The sequence below is a fragment of the Odontesthes bonariensis genome, chromosome 2 (assembly GCF_027942865.1).
Source record: "Odontesthes bonariensis isolate fOdoBon6 chromosome 2, fOdoBon6.hap1, whole genome shotgun sequence".
Lineage (NCBI taxonomy): Eukaryota > Metazoa > Chordata > Actinopteri > Atheriniformes > Atherinopsidae > Odontesthes > Odontesthes bonariensis.
The window spans coordinates 41,346,459-41,359,087 of NC_134507.1; positions in this window are offsets into that span (position 1 = coordinate 41,346,459).

Here is a 12,629-nt window from a genome sequence, read left to right on the forward strand (position 1 = left end):
AAGTAGGTTCCATCCATAAAGCTCTTTAAATGACCTTGTATGACAAAGAAAAACAGGAATAGCCTTACTTTTGCGAGTTATTGCCAAATTGGTATTTTTGCTATAAAATGAATTCCTTCAGTCAAAACAAGTTCAAACTCCTTTGTCCTTCATATATATCAATTCTAAGTAGGTTCCATGCATAAAGCTCTTTAAATGACCTTGTATGACAGAGAAAAACAGGAATAGCCTTACTTTTGCGAGTTAAAGCCTAATTGGTATTTTTGCTATAAAATGAATTCTTTAAGTCAAAACAAGTTCAAACTAATTTGTCCTTCATATATATCCATTTCTAAGAAGGTTCCATGCATAAAACTCTTTAAATGACCTTTGTTTGAGAAAGAAAAACAGGAAGAGCATTCTTTTGCGGAATTTAGACGAAATTCGGATTTTTGCTTATAAACACAAATTCCTTCAGTCAAAACAAGTTCAAACTCCTTTGTACTTCGTATATCTCAATTCTAAGTAGGTTCCATGCATAAAGCTCTTTAAATGACCTTGTAAGAGAAAGAAAAACAGGAAAAGCCTTACTTTTGCGAGTTAAGGCCAAATTGGTATTTTTGCTATAAAATGAATTCCTTCAGTCAAAACAAGTTCAAACTCCTTTGTCCTTCATATATATCATTTCTAAGTAGGTTCCATGCATAAAGCTCTTTAAATGACCTTGTATGACAAAGAAAAACAGGAATAGCCTTACTTTTGCGAGTTAAGACGAAATTCGGATTTTTCCTTATAAACACCAATTCCTTCAGTCAAAACAAGTTTAAACTACTTTGTCCTTCATATTCATCCATTCTGAGTAGGTTCCAAGCATAAAGCTCTTTACATGACCTTGTATGACAAAGAAAAACAGGAATAGCCTTACTTTTGCGAGTTATTGCCAAATTGGTATTTTTGCTATAAAATGAATTCCTTCAGTCAAAACAAGTTCAAACTCCTTTGTCCTTCATATATATCAATTCTAAGTAAGTTACATGCATAAAGCTCTTTAAATGACCTTGTATGACAAAGAAAAACAGGAATAGCCTTACTTTTGCGAGTTAAGACAAAATTCGGATTTTTCCTTATAAACACCAATTCCTTCAGTCAAAACAAGTTTAAACTCCTTTGTCCTTCATATTCATCCATTCTGAGTAGGTTCCATGCATAAAGCTCTTTACATGACCTTGTATGACAAAGAAAAACAGGAATAGCTTTACTTTTGCGAGTTAAGGCCAAATTAGTATTTTTATTATAAAATGAATTCCTTCAGTCAAAACAAGTTCAAACTCAATTGTCCTTCATATATATTAATTCTGAGTAGGTTCCATACATAAAGCTCTTTAAATGACCTTGAATGACAAAGAAAAACAGGAATAGCCTTATTTTTGCGAGTTATTGCCAAATTGGTATTTTTGCTATAAAATGAATTCCTTCAGTCAAAACAAGTTCAAACTCCTTTGTCCTTCATATATATCAATTCTAAGTAGGTTCCATGCATAAAGCTCTTTAAATGACCTTGTATGACAGAGAAAAACAGGAATAGCCTTACTTTTGCGAGTTAAGACGAAATTCGGATTTTTGCTTATAAACCCAAATTCATTTTGTCAAAAAGAGTTCAAACTCCTTTGTCTTTCATATTTATCCATTCTAAGTAAGTTCCATACATAAAACTCTTTAAATGACCTTGTATGAGAGAGAAAAACAGGAATAGCCTTACTTTTGCGAGTTAAGGCCAAATTGGTATTTTTGCTATAAAATGAATTCCTTCAGTCAAAACAAGTTCAAAGTCCTTTGTCCTTCATATATATCATTTCTAAGTAGGTTCCATGCATAAAGCTCTTTAAATGACCTTGTATGACAGAGAAAAACAGGAATAGCCTTACTTTTGCGAGTTAAGACGAAATTCGGATTTTTGCTTATAAACCCAAATTCATTTTGTCAAAAAGAGTTCAAACTCCTTTGTCTTTCATATTTATCCATTCTAAGTAAGTTCCATACATAAAGCTCTTTAAATGACCTTGTAAGAGAAAGAAAAACAGGAAAAGCCTTACTTTTACGAGTTAAGGCCAAATTGGTATTTTTGCTATAAAATGAATTCCTTCAGTCAAAACAAGTTCAAAGTCCTTTGTCCTTCATATATATCATTTCTAAGTAGGTTCCATGCATAAAGCTCTTTAAATGACCTTGTATGACAAAGAAAAACAGGAATAGCCTTACTTTTGCGAGTTATTGCCTAATTGGTATTTTTGCTATAAAATGAATTCCTTCAGTCAAAACAAGTTCAAACTCCTTTGTCCTTCATATATATCAATTCTAAGTAAGTTACATGCATAAAGCTCTTTAAATGACCTTGTATGACAAAGAAAAACAGGAATAGCCTTACTTTTGCGAGTTAAGACAAAATTCGGATATTTCCTTATAAACACCAATTCCTTCAGTCAAAACAAGTTTAAACTCCTTTGTCCTTCATATTCATCCATTCTGAGTAGGTTCCATGCATAAAGCTCTTTACATGACCTTGTATGACAAAGAAAAACAGGAATAGCCTTACTTTTGCGAGTTAAGGCCAAATTGGTATTTTTATTATAAAATGAATTCCTTCAGTCAAAACAAGTTCAAACTCATTTGTCCTTCATATATATTAATTCTGAGTAGGTTCCATACATAAAGCTCTTTAAATGACCTTGTATGACAAAGAAAAACAGGAATAGCCTTACTTTTGCGAGTTAAGACGAAATTCGGATTTTTCCTTATAAACAATAATTCCTTCAGTCAAAACAAGTTCAAACTCCTTTGTCCTTCATATATATCATTTCTAAGTAGGTTCCATGCATAAAGCTCTTTACATGACCTTGTATGACAAAGAAAAACAGGAATAGCCTTACTTTTGCGAGTTATTGCCAAATTGGTATATTTGCTTTAAAATGAATTCCTTCAGTCAAAACAAGTTCAAACTCCTTTGTCCTTCATATATATATAAATTCTAAGTAGGTTCCATGCATAAAGCTCTTTAAATGACCTTGTATGACAGAGAAAAACAGGAATAGCCTTACTTTTGCGAGTTAAGACCAAATTCGGATTTTTGCTTATAAACCCCAATTCATTTAGACAAAAAGAGTTCAAACTCCTTTGTCCTTCATATTCATCCATTCTGAGTAGGTTCCAAGCATAAAGCTCTTTATATGACCTTGTATGACAAAGAAAAACAGGAATAGCCTTACTTTTGCGAGTTAAGGCCAAATTGGTATTTTTGCTATAAAATGAATTCCTTCAGTCAAAACAAGTTCAAACTCCTTTGTACTTCGTATATCTCAATTCTAAGTAGGTTCCATGCATAAAGCTCTTTAAATGACCTTGTAAGAGAAAGAAAAACTGGAAAAGCCTTACTTTTGCGAGTTAAGGCCAAATTGGTATTTTTGCTATAAAATGAATTCCTTCAGTCAAAACAAGTTTAAACTCCTTTGTCCTTCATATATATCATTTCTAAGTAGGTTCCATGCATTAAGCTCTTTAAATGACCTTGTATGACAGAGAAAAAAAGGAATAGCCTTACTTTTGCGAGTTAAGGCCAAATTGGTATTTTTGCTATAAAATAAATTCCTTCAGTCAAAACAAGTTCAAACTCATTTATACTTCGTATATCTATATTCTAAGTAGGTTCCATGCATAAAGCTCTTTAAATGACCTTGTAAGAGAAAGAAAAACAGGAATAGCTTTACTTTTGCGACTTGAGGCCAAATTGGTATTTTTGCTATAAAATGAATTCCTTCAGTCAAAACAGGTTCAAACTCCTTTGTCCTTCATATATATCAATTCTAAGTAGGTTCCATGCATAAAGCTCTTTAAATGACCTTGTATGACAAAGAAAAACAGGAATAGCCTTACTTTTGCGAGTTATTGCCAAATTGGTATTTTTGCTATAAAATGAATTCCTTCAGTCAAAACAAGTTCAAACTCCTTTGTCCTTCATATATATCAATTCTAAGTAAGTTACATGCATAAAGCTCTTTAAATGACCTTGTATGACAAAGAAAAACAGGAATAGCCTTACTTTTGCGATTTAAGACAAAATTCGGATATTTCCTTATAAACACCAATTCCTTCAGTCAAAACAAGTTTAAACTCCTTTGTCCTTCATATTCATCCATTCTGAGTAGGTTCCATGCATAAAGCTCTTTACATGACCTTGTATGACAAAGAAAAACAGGAATAGCCTTACTTTTGCGAGTTAAGGCCAAATTGGTATTTTTATTATAAAATGAATTCCTTCAGTCAAAACAAGTTCAAACTCATTTGTCCTTCATATATATCAATTCTAAGTAGGTTCCATGCATAAAGCTCTTTAAATGACCTTGTATGACAGAGAAAAACAGGAATAGCCTTACTTTTGCGAGTTATTGCCAAATTGGTATTTTTGCTATAAAATGAATTCCTTCAGTCAAAACAAGTTCAAACTCCTTTGTCCTTCATATATATCAATTCTAAGTAGGTTCCATGCATAAAGCTCTTTAAATGACCTTGTATGACAAAGAAAAACAGGAATAGCCTTACTTTTGCGAGTTATTGCCAAATTGGTATATTTGCTTTAAAATGAATTCCTTCAGTCAAAACAAGTTCAAACTCCTTTGTCCTTCATATATATCAATTCTAAGTAGGTTCCATGCATAAAGCTCTTTAAATGACCTTGTATGACAGAGAAAAACAGGAATAGCCTTACTTTTGCGAGTTAAGACGAAATTCGGATTTTTGCTTATAAACCCCAATTCATTTAGACAAAAAGAGTTCAAGCTCCTTTGTCCTTCATATTCATCCATTCTGAGTAGGTTCCAAGCATAAAGCTCTTTACATGACCTTGTATGACAAAGAAAAATAGGAATAGCCTTACTTTTGCGAGTTAAGGCCAAATTGGTATTTTTGCTATAAAATGAAATCCTTCAGTCAAAACAAGTTCAAACTCCTTTGTACTTCGTATATCTCAATTCTAAGTAGGTTCCATGCATAAAGCTCTTTAAATGACCTTGTAAGAGAAAGAAAAACTGGAAAAGCCTTACTTTTGCGAGTTAAGGCCAAATTGGTATTTTTGCTATAAAATGAATTCCTTCAGTCAAAACAAGTTCAAACTCCTTTGTCCTTCATATATATCATTTCTAAGTAGGTTCCATGCATAAAGCTCTTTATATGACCTTGTATGACAGAGAAAAACAGGAATAGCCTTACTTTTGCGAGTTAAGGCCAAATTGGTATTTTTGCTATAAAATGAATTCCTTCAGTCAAAACAAGTTCAAACTCCTTTGTACTTCGTATTTCTCAATTCTAAGTAGGTTCCATGCATAAAGCTCTTTAAATGACCTTGTATGACAAAGAAAAACAGGAATAGCCTTACTTTTGCGAGTTAAGGCCAAATTGGTATTTTTGCTATAAAATGAATTCCTTCAGTCAAAACAAGTTTAAACTCCTTTGTCCTTCATATATATCATTTCTAAGTAGGTTCCATGCATAAAGCTCTTTAAATGACCTTGTATGACTGAGAAAAACAGGAATAGCCTTACTTTTGCGAGTTAAGGCCAAATTAGTATTTTTGCTATAAAATAAATTCCTTCAGTCAAAACAAGTTCAAACTCATTTATACTTCGTATATCTCAATTCTAAGTAGGTTCCATGCATAAAGCTCTTTAAATGACCTTGTAAGAGAAAGAAAAACAGGAATAGCTTTACTTTTGCGACTTGAGGCCAAATTGGTATTTTTGCTATAAAATGAATTCCTTCAGTCAAAACAGGTTCAAACTCCTTTGTCCTTCATATATATCAATTCTAAGTAGGTTCCATGCATAAAGCTCTTTAAATGACCTTGTATGACAAAGAAAAACAGGAATAGCCTTACTTTTGCGAGTTATTGCCAAATTGGTATTTTTGCTATAAAATGAATTCCTTCAGTCAAAACAAGTTCAAACTCCTTTGTACTTCGTATATCTCAATTCTAAGTAGGTTCCATGCATAAAGCTCTTTAAATGACCTTGTAAGAGAAAGAAAAACAGGAAAAGCCTTACTTTTGCGAGTTAAGCCCAAATTGGTATTTTTGCTATAAAATGAATTCCTTCAGTCAAAACAAGTTCAAAGTCCTTTGTCCTTCATATATATCATTTCTAAGTAGGTTCCATGCATAAAGCTCTTTAAATGACCTTGTATGACAAAGAAAAACAGGAATAGCCTTACTTTTGCGAGTTATTGCCAAATAGTTATTTTTGCTATAAAATGAATTCCTTCAGTCAAAACAAGTTCAAACTCCTTTGTCCTTCATATATATCAATTCTAAGTAAGTTACATGCATAAAGCTCTTTAAATGACCTTGTATGACAAAGAAAAACAGGAATAGCCTTACTTTTGCGAGTTAAGACAAAATTCGGATATTTCCTTATAAACACCAATTCCTTCAGTCAAAACAAGTTTAAACTCCTTTGTCCTTCATATTCATCCATTCTGAGTAGGTTCCATGCATAAAGCTCTTTACATGACCTTGTATGACAAAGAAAAACAGGAATAGCCTTACTTTTGCGAGTTAAGGCCAAATTGGTATTTTTGCTATAAAATGAATTCCTTCAGTCAAAACAAGTTTAAACTCCTTTGTCCTTCATATTCATCCATTCTGAGTAGGTTCCAAGCATAAAGCTCTTTACATGACCTTGTATGACAGAGAAAAACAGGAATAGCCTTACTTTTGCAACTTAAGGCCAAATTGGTATTTTTGCTATAAAATGAATTCCTTCAGTCAAAACAATTTCAAACTCCTTTTTACTTCGTATATCTCAATTCTAAGTAGGTTCCATCTATAAAGCTCTTTAAATGACCTTGTAAGAGAAAGAAAAACAGGAATAGCCTTACTTTTGCGAGTTAAGGCCAAATTGGTATTTTTACTATAAAATGAATTCCTTCAGTCAAAACAAGTTCAAACTCCTTTGTCCTTCATATATATCAATTCTAAGTAGGTTCCATGCATAAAGCTCTTTAAATGACCTTGTATGACAGAGAAAAACAGGAATAGCCTTACTTTTGCGAGTTAAGACGAAATTCGGATTTTTGCTTATAAACACCAATTCATTTTGTCAAAAAGAGTTCAAACTCCTTTGTCTTTCATATTTATCCATTCTAAGTAAGTTCCATTCATAAAACTCTTTAAATGACCTTGTATGAGAGAGAAAAACAGGAATAGCCTTACTTTTGCGAGTTAAGGCCAAATTGGTATTTTTGCTATAAAATGAATTCCTTCAGTCAAAACAAGTTCAAACTCCTTTGTACTTCGTATATCTCAATTCTAAGTAGGTTCCATGCATAAAGCTCTTTAAATGACCTTGTAAGAGAAAGAAAAACTGGAAAAGCCTTACTTTTGCGAGTTAAGGCCAAATTGGTATTTTTGCTATAAAATGAATTCCTTCAGTCAAAACAAGTTCAAACTCCTTTGTCCTTCATATATATCATTTCTAAGTAGGTTACATGCATAAAGCTCTTTAAATGACCTTGTATGACTGAGAAAAACAGGAATAGCCTTACTTTTGCGAGTTAAGGCCAAATTGGTATTTTTGTTATAAAATAAATTCCTTCAGTCAAAACAAGTTCAAACTCATTTATACTTCGTATATCTCAATTCTAAGTAGGTTCCATGCATAAAGCTCTTTAAATGACCTTGTAAGAGAAAGAAAAACAGGAATAGCTTTACTTTTGCGACTTGAGGCCAAATTGGTATTTTTGCTATAAAATGAATTCCTTCAGTCAAAACAGGTTCAAACTCCTTTGTCCTTCATATATATCAATTCTAAGTAGGTTCCATGCATAAAGCTCTTTAAATGACCTTGTATGACAAAGAAAAACAGGAATAGCCTTACTTTTGCGAGTTATTGCCAAATTGGTATTTTTGCTATAAAATGAATTCCTTCAGTCAAAACAAGTTCAAACTCCTTTGTCCTTCATATATATCAATTCTAAGTAAGTTACATGCATAAAGCTCTTTAAATGACCTTGTATGACAAAGAAAAACAGGAATAGCCTTACTTTTGCGAGTTAAGACAAAATTCGGATATTTCCTCATAAACACCAATTCCTTCAGTCAAAACAAGTTTAAACTCCTTTGTCCTTCATATTCATCCATTCTGAGTAGGTTCCATGCATAAAGCTCTTTACATGACCTTGTATGACAAAGAAAAACAGGAATAGCCTTACTTTTGCGAGTTAAGGCCAAATTGGTTTTTTTGCTATAAAATGAATTCCTTCAGTCAAAACAAGTTTAAACTCCTTTGTCCTTCATATCTATCTATTCTAAGTAAGTTCAATGCATAAAGCTCTTTAAAGGACCTTGTATGACAAAGAAAAACAGGAATAGCCTTACTTTAGCGAGTTAAGGCCAAATTGGTATTTTTGCTATAAAATGAATTCCTTTAGACAAAACAAGTTCAAACTCCTTTGTCCTTCATATATATCAATTCTAAGTAGGTTCCAAGCATAAAGCTCTTTAAATGACCTTGTATGACAAATAAAAACAGGAATAGCCTTACTTTTGCGAGTTATTGCCAAATTGGTATTTTTGCTATAAAATGAATTCCTTCAGTCAAAACAAGTTCAAACTCCTTTGTCCTTCATATATATCAATTCTAAGTAGGTTCCATGCATAAAGCTCTTTAAAGGACCTTGTATGACAAAGAAAAACAGGAATAGCCTTACTTTAGCGAGTTAAGGCCAAATTGGTATTTTTGCTATAAAATGAATTCCTTCAGTCAAAACAAGTTCAAACTCCTTTGTCCTTCATATATATCAATTCGAAGTAGGTTCCATGCATAAAGCTCTTTAAATGACCTTGTATGACAGAGAAAAACAGGAATAGCCTTACTTTTGCGAGTTAAGACGAAATACGGATTTTTGCTTATAAACCCCAATTCATTTAGTCAAAAAGAGTTCAAACTCCTTTGTCCTTCATATTTATCCATTCTAAGTAAGTTCCATGCATAAAACTCTTTAAATGACCTTGTATGACAGAGAAAAACAGGAATAGCCTTACTTTTGCAAGTTAAGGCCAAATTGGTATTTTTGCTATAAAATGAATTCCTTCAGTCAAAACAAGTTCAAACTCCTTTTTACTTCGTATATCTCAATTCTAAGTAGGTTCAATGCATAAAGCTCTTTAAATGACCTTGTAAGAGAAAGAAAAACAGGAATAGCTTTACTTTTGCGAGTTAAGGCCAAATTGGTATTTTTACTATAAAATGAATTCCTTCAGTCAAAACAAGTTCAAACTCATTTGTCCTACATATATATAAATTCTGAGTAGGTTCCATGCATAAAGCTCTTTAAATGACCTTGTATGACAAAGAAAAACAGGAATAGCCTTACTTTTGCGAGTTATTTCCAAATTGGTATATTTGCTTTAAAATGAATTCCTTCAGTCAAAACAAGTTCAAACTCCTTTGTCCTTCATATATATCAATTCTAAGTAGGTTCCATGCAAAAAGCTCCTTAAATGACCTTGTATGACAGAGAAAAACAGGAATAGCCTTACTTTTGCGAGTTAAGACGAAATTTGGATTTTTGCTTATAAACCCCAATTCATTTAGTCAAAAAGAGTTCAAACTCCTTTGTCCTTCATATTTATCCATTCTAAGTAAGTTCCATACATAAAACTCTTTAAATGACCTTGTATGAGAGAGAAAAACAGGAATAGCCTTACTTTTGCGAGTTAAGGCCAAATTGGTATTTTTGCTATAAAATGAATTCCTTCAGTCAAAACAAGTTCAAACTCCTTTGTCCTTCATATATATCATTTCTAAGTAGGTTCCATGCATAAAGCTCTTTAAATGACCTTGTATGACAAAGAAAAACAGGAATAGCCTTACTTTTGCGAGTTATTGCCAAATTGGTATTTTTGCTATAAAATGAATTCCTTCAGTCAAAACAAGTTCAAACTCATTTGTCCTACATATATATAAATTCTGAGTAGGTTCCATGCATAAAGCTCTTTAAATGACCTTGTATGACAAAGAAAAACAGGAATAGCCTTACTTTTGCGAGTTATTTCCAAATTGGTATATTTGCTTTAAAATGAATTCCTTCAGTCAAAACAAGTTCAAAATCCTTTGTCCTTCATATATATCAATTCTAAGTAGGTTCCATGCATAAAGCTCTTTAAATGACCTTGTATGACAGAGAAAAACAGGAATAGCCTTACTTTTGCGAGTTAAGACGAAATTCGGATTTTTGCTTATAAACCCCAATTCATTTAGACAAAAAGAGTTCAAACTCCTTTGTCCTTCATATTCATCCATTCTGAGTAGGTTTCAAGCATAAAGCTCTTTACATGACCTTGTATGACAAAGAAAAACAGGAATAGCCTTACTTTTGCGAGTTATTGCCAAATTGGTATTTTTGCTATAAAATGAATTCCTTCAGTCAAAACAAGTTCAAACTCCTTTGTACTTCGTATATCTCAATTCTAAGTAGGTTCCATGCATAAAGCTCTTTAAATGACCTTGTAAGAGAAAGAAAAACTGGAAAAGCCTTACTTTTGCGAGTTAAGGCCAAATTGGTATTTTTGCTATAAAATGAATTCCTTCAGTCAAAACAAGTTCAAACTCCTTTGTCCTTCATATATATCATTTCTAAGTAGGTTCCATGCATAAAGCTCTTTAAATGACCTTGTATGACTGAGAAAAACAGGAATAGCCTTACTTTTGCGAGTTAAGGCCAAATTGGTATTTTTGCTATAAAATAAATTCCTTCAGTCAAAACAAGTTCAAACTCATTTATACTTCGTATATCTCAATTCTAAGTAGGTTCCATGCATAAAGCTCTTTAAATGACCTTGTAAGAGAAAGAAAAACAGGAATAGCTTTACTTTTGCGACTTGAGGCCAAATTGGTATTTTTGCTATAAAATGAATTCCTTCAGTCAAAACAGGTTCAAACTCCTTTGTCCTTCATATATATCAATTCTAAGTAGGTTCCATGCATAAAGCTCTTTAAATGACCTTGTATGACAGAGAAAAACAGGAATAGCCTTACTTTTGCGAGTTATTGCCAAATTGGCATTTTTGCTATAAAATGAATTCCTTCAGTCAAAACAAGTTCAAACTCCTTTGTACTTCGTATATCTCAATTCTAAGTAGGTTCCATGCATAAAGCTCTTTAAATGACCTTGTAAGAGAAAGAAAAACAGGAAAAGCCTTACTTTTGCGAGTTAAGGCCAAATTGGTATTTTTGCTATAAAATGAATTCCTTCAGTCAAAACAAGTTCAAAGTCCTTTGTCCTTCATATATATCAATTCGAAGTAGGTTCCATGCATAAAGCTCTTTAAATGACCTTGTATGACAGAGAAAAACAGGAATAGCCTTACTTTTGCGAGTTAAGACGAAATACGGATTTTTGCTAATAAACCCCAATTCATTTAGTCAAAAAGAGTTCAAACTCCTTTGTCCTTCATATTTATCCATTCTAAGTAAGTTCCATGCATAAAACTCTTTAAATGACCTTGTATGACAGAGAAAAACAGGAATAGCCTTACTTTTGCAAGTTAAGGCCAAATTGGTATTTTTGCTATAAAATGAATTCCTTCAGTCAAAACAAGTTCAAACTCCTTTTTACTTCGTATATCTCAATTCTAAGTAGGTTCAATGCATAAAGCTCTTTAAATGACCTTGTAAGAGAAAGAAAAACAGGAATAGCTTTACTTTTGCGAGTTAAGGCCAAATTGGTATTTTTACTATAAAATGAATTCCTTCAGTCAAAACAAGTTCAAACTCCTTTGTCCTTCATATATATCAATTCTAAGTAGGTTCCATGCATAAAGCTCTTTAAATGACCTTGTATGACAGAGAAAAACAGGAATAGCCTTACTTTTGCGAGTTAAGACGAAATTTGGATTTTTGCTTATAAACCCCAATTCATTTAGTCAAAAAGAGTTCAAACTCCTTTGTCCTTCATATTTATCCATTCTAAGTAAGTTCCATACATAAAACTCTTTAAATGACCTTGTATGAGAGAGAAAAACAGGAATAGCCTTACTTTTGCGAGTTAAGGCCAAATTGGTATTTTTGCTATAAAATTAATTCCTTCAGTCAAAACAAGTTCAAACTCCTTTGTCCTTCATATATATCATTTCTAAGTAGGTTCCATGCATAAAGCTCTTTAAATGACCTTGTATGACAAAGAAAAACAGGAATAGCCTTACTTTTGCGAGTTATTGACAAATTGGTATTTTTGCTATAAAATGAATTCCTTCAGTCAAAACAAGTTCAAACTCATTTGTCCTACATATATATAAATTCTGAGTAGGTTCCATGCATAAAGCTCTTTAAATGACCTTGTATGACAAAGAAAAACAGGAATAGCCTTACTTTTGCGAGTTATTTCCAAATTGGTATATTTGCTTTAAAATGAATTCCTTCAGTCAAAACAAGTTCAAACTCCTTTGTCCTTCATATATATATCAATTCTAAGTAGGTTCCATGCATAAAGCTCCTTAAATGACCTTGTATGACAGAGAAAAACAGGAATAGCCTTACTTTTGCGAGTTAAGACGAAATTTGGATTTTTGCTTATAAACCCCAATTCATTTAGTCAAAAAGAGTTCA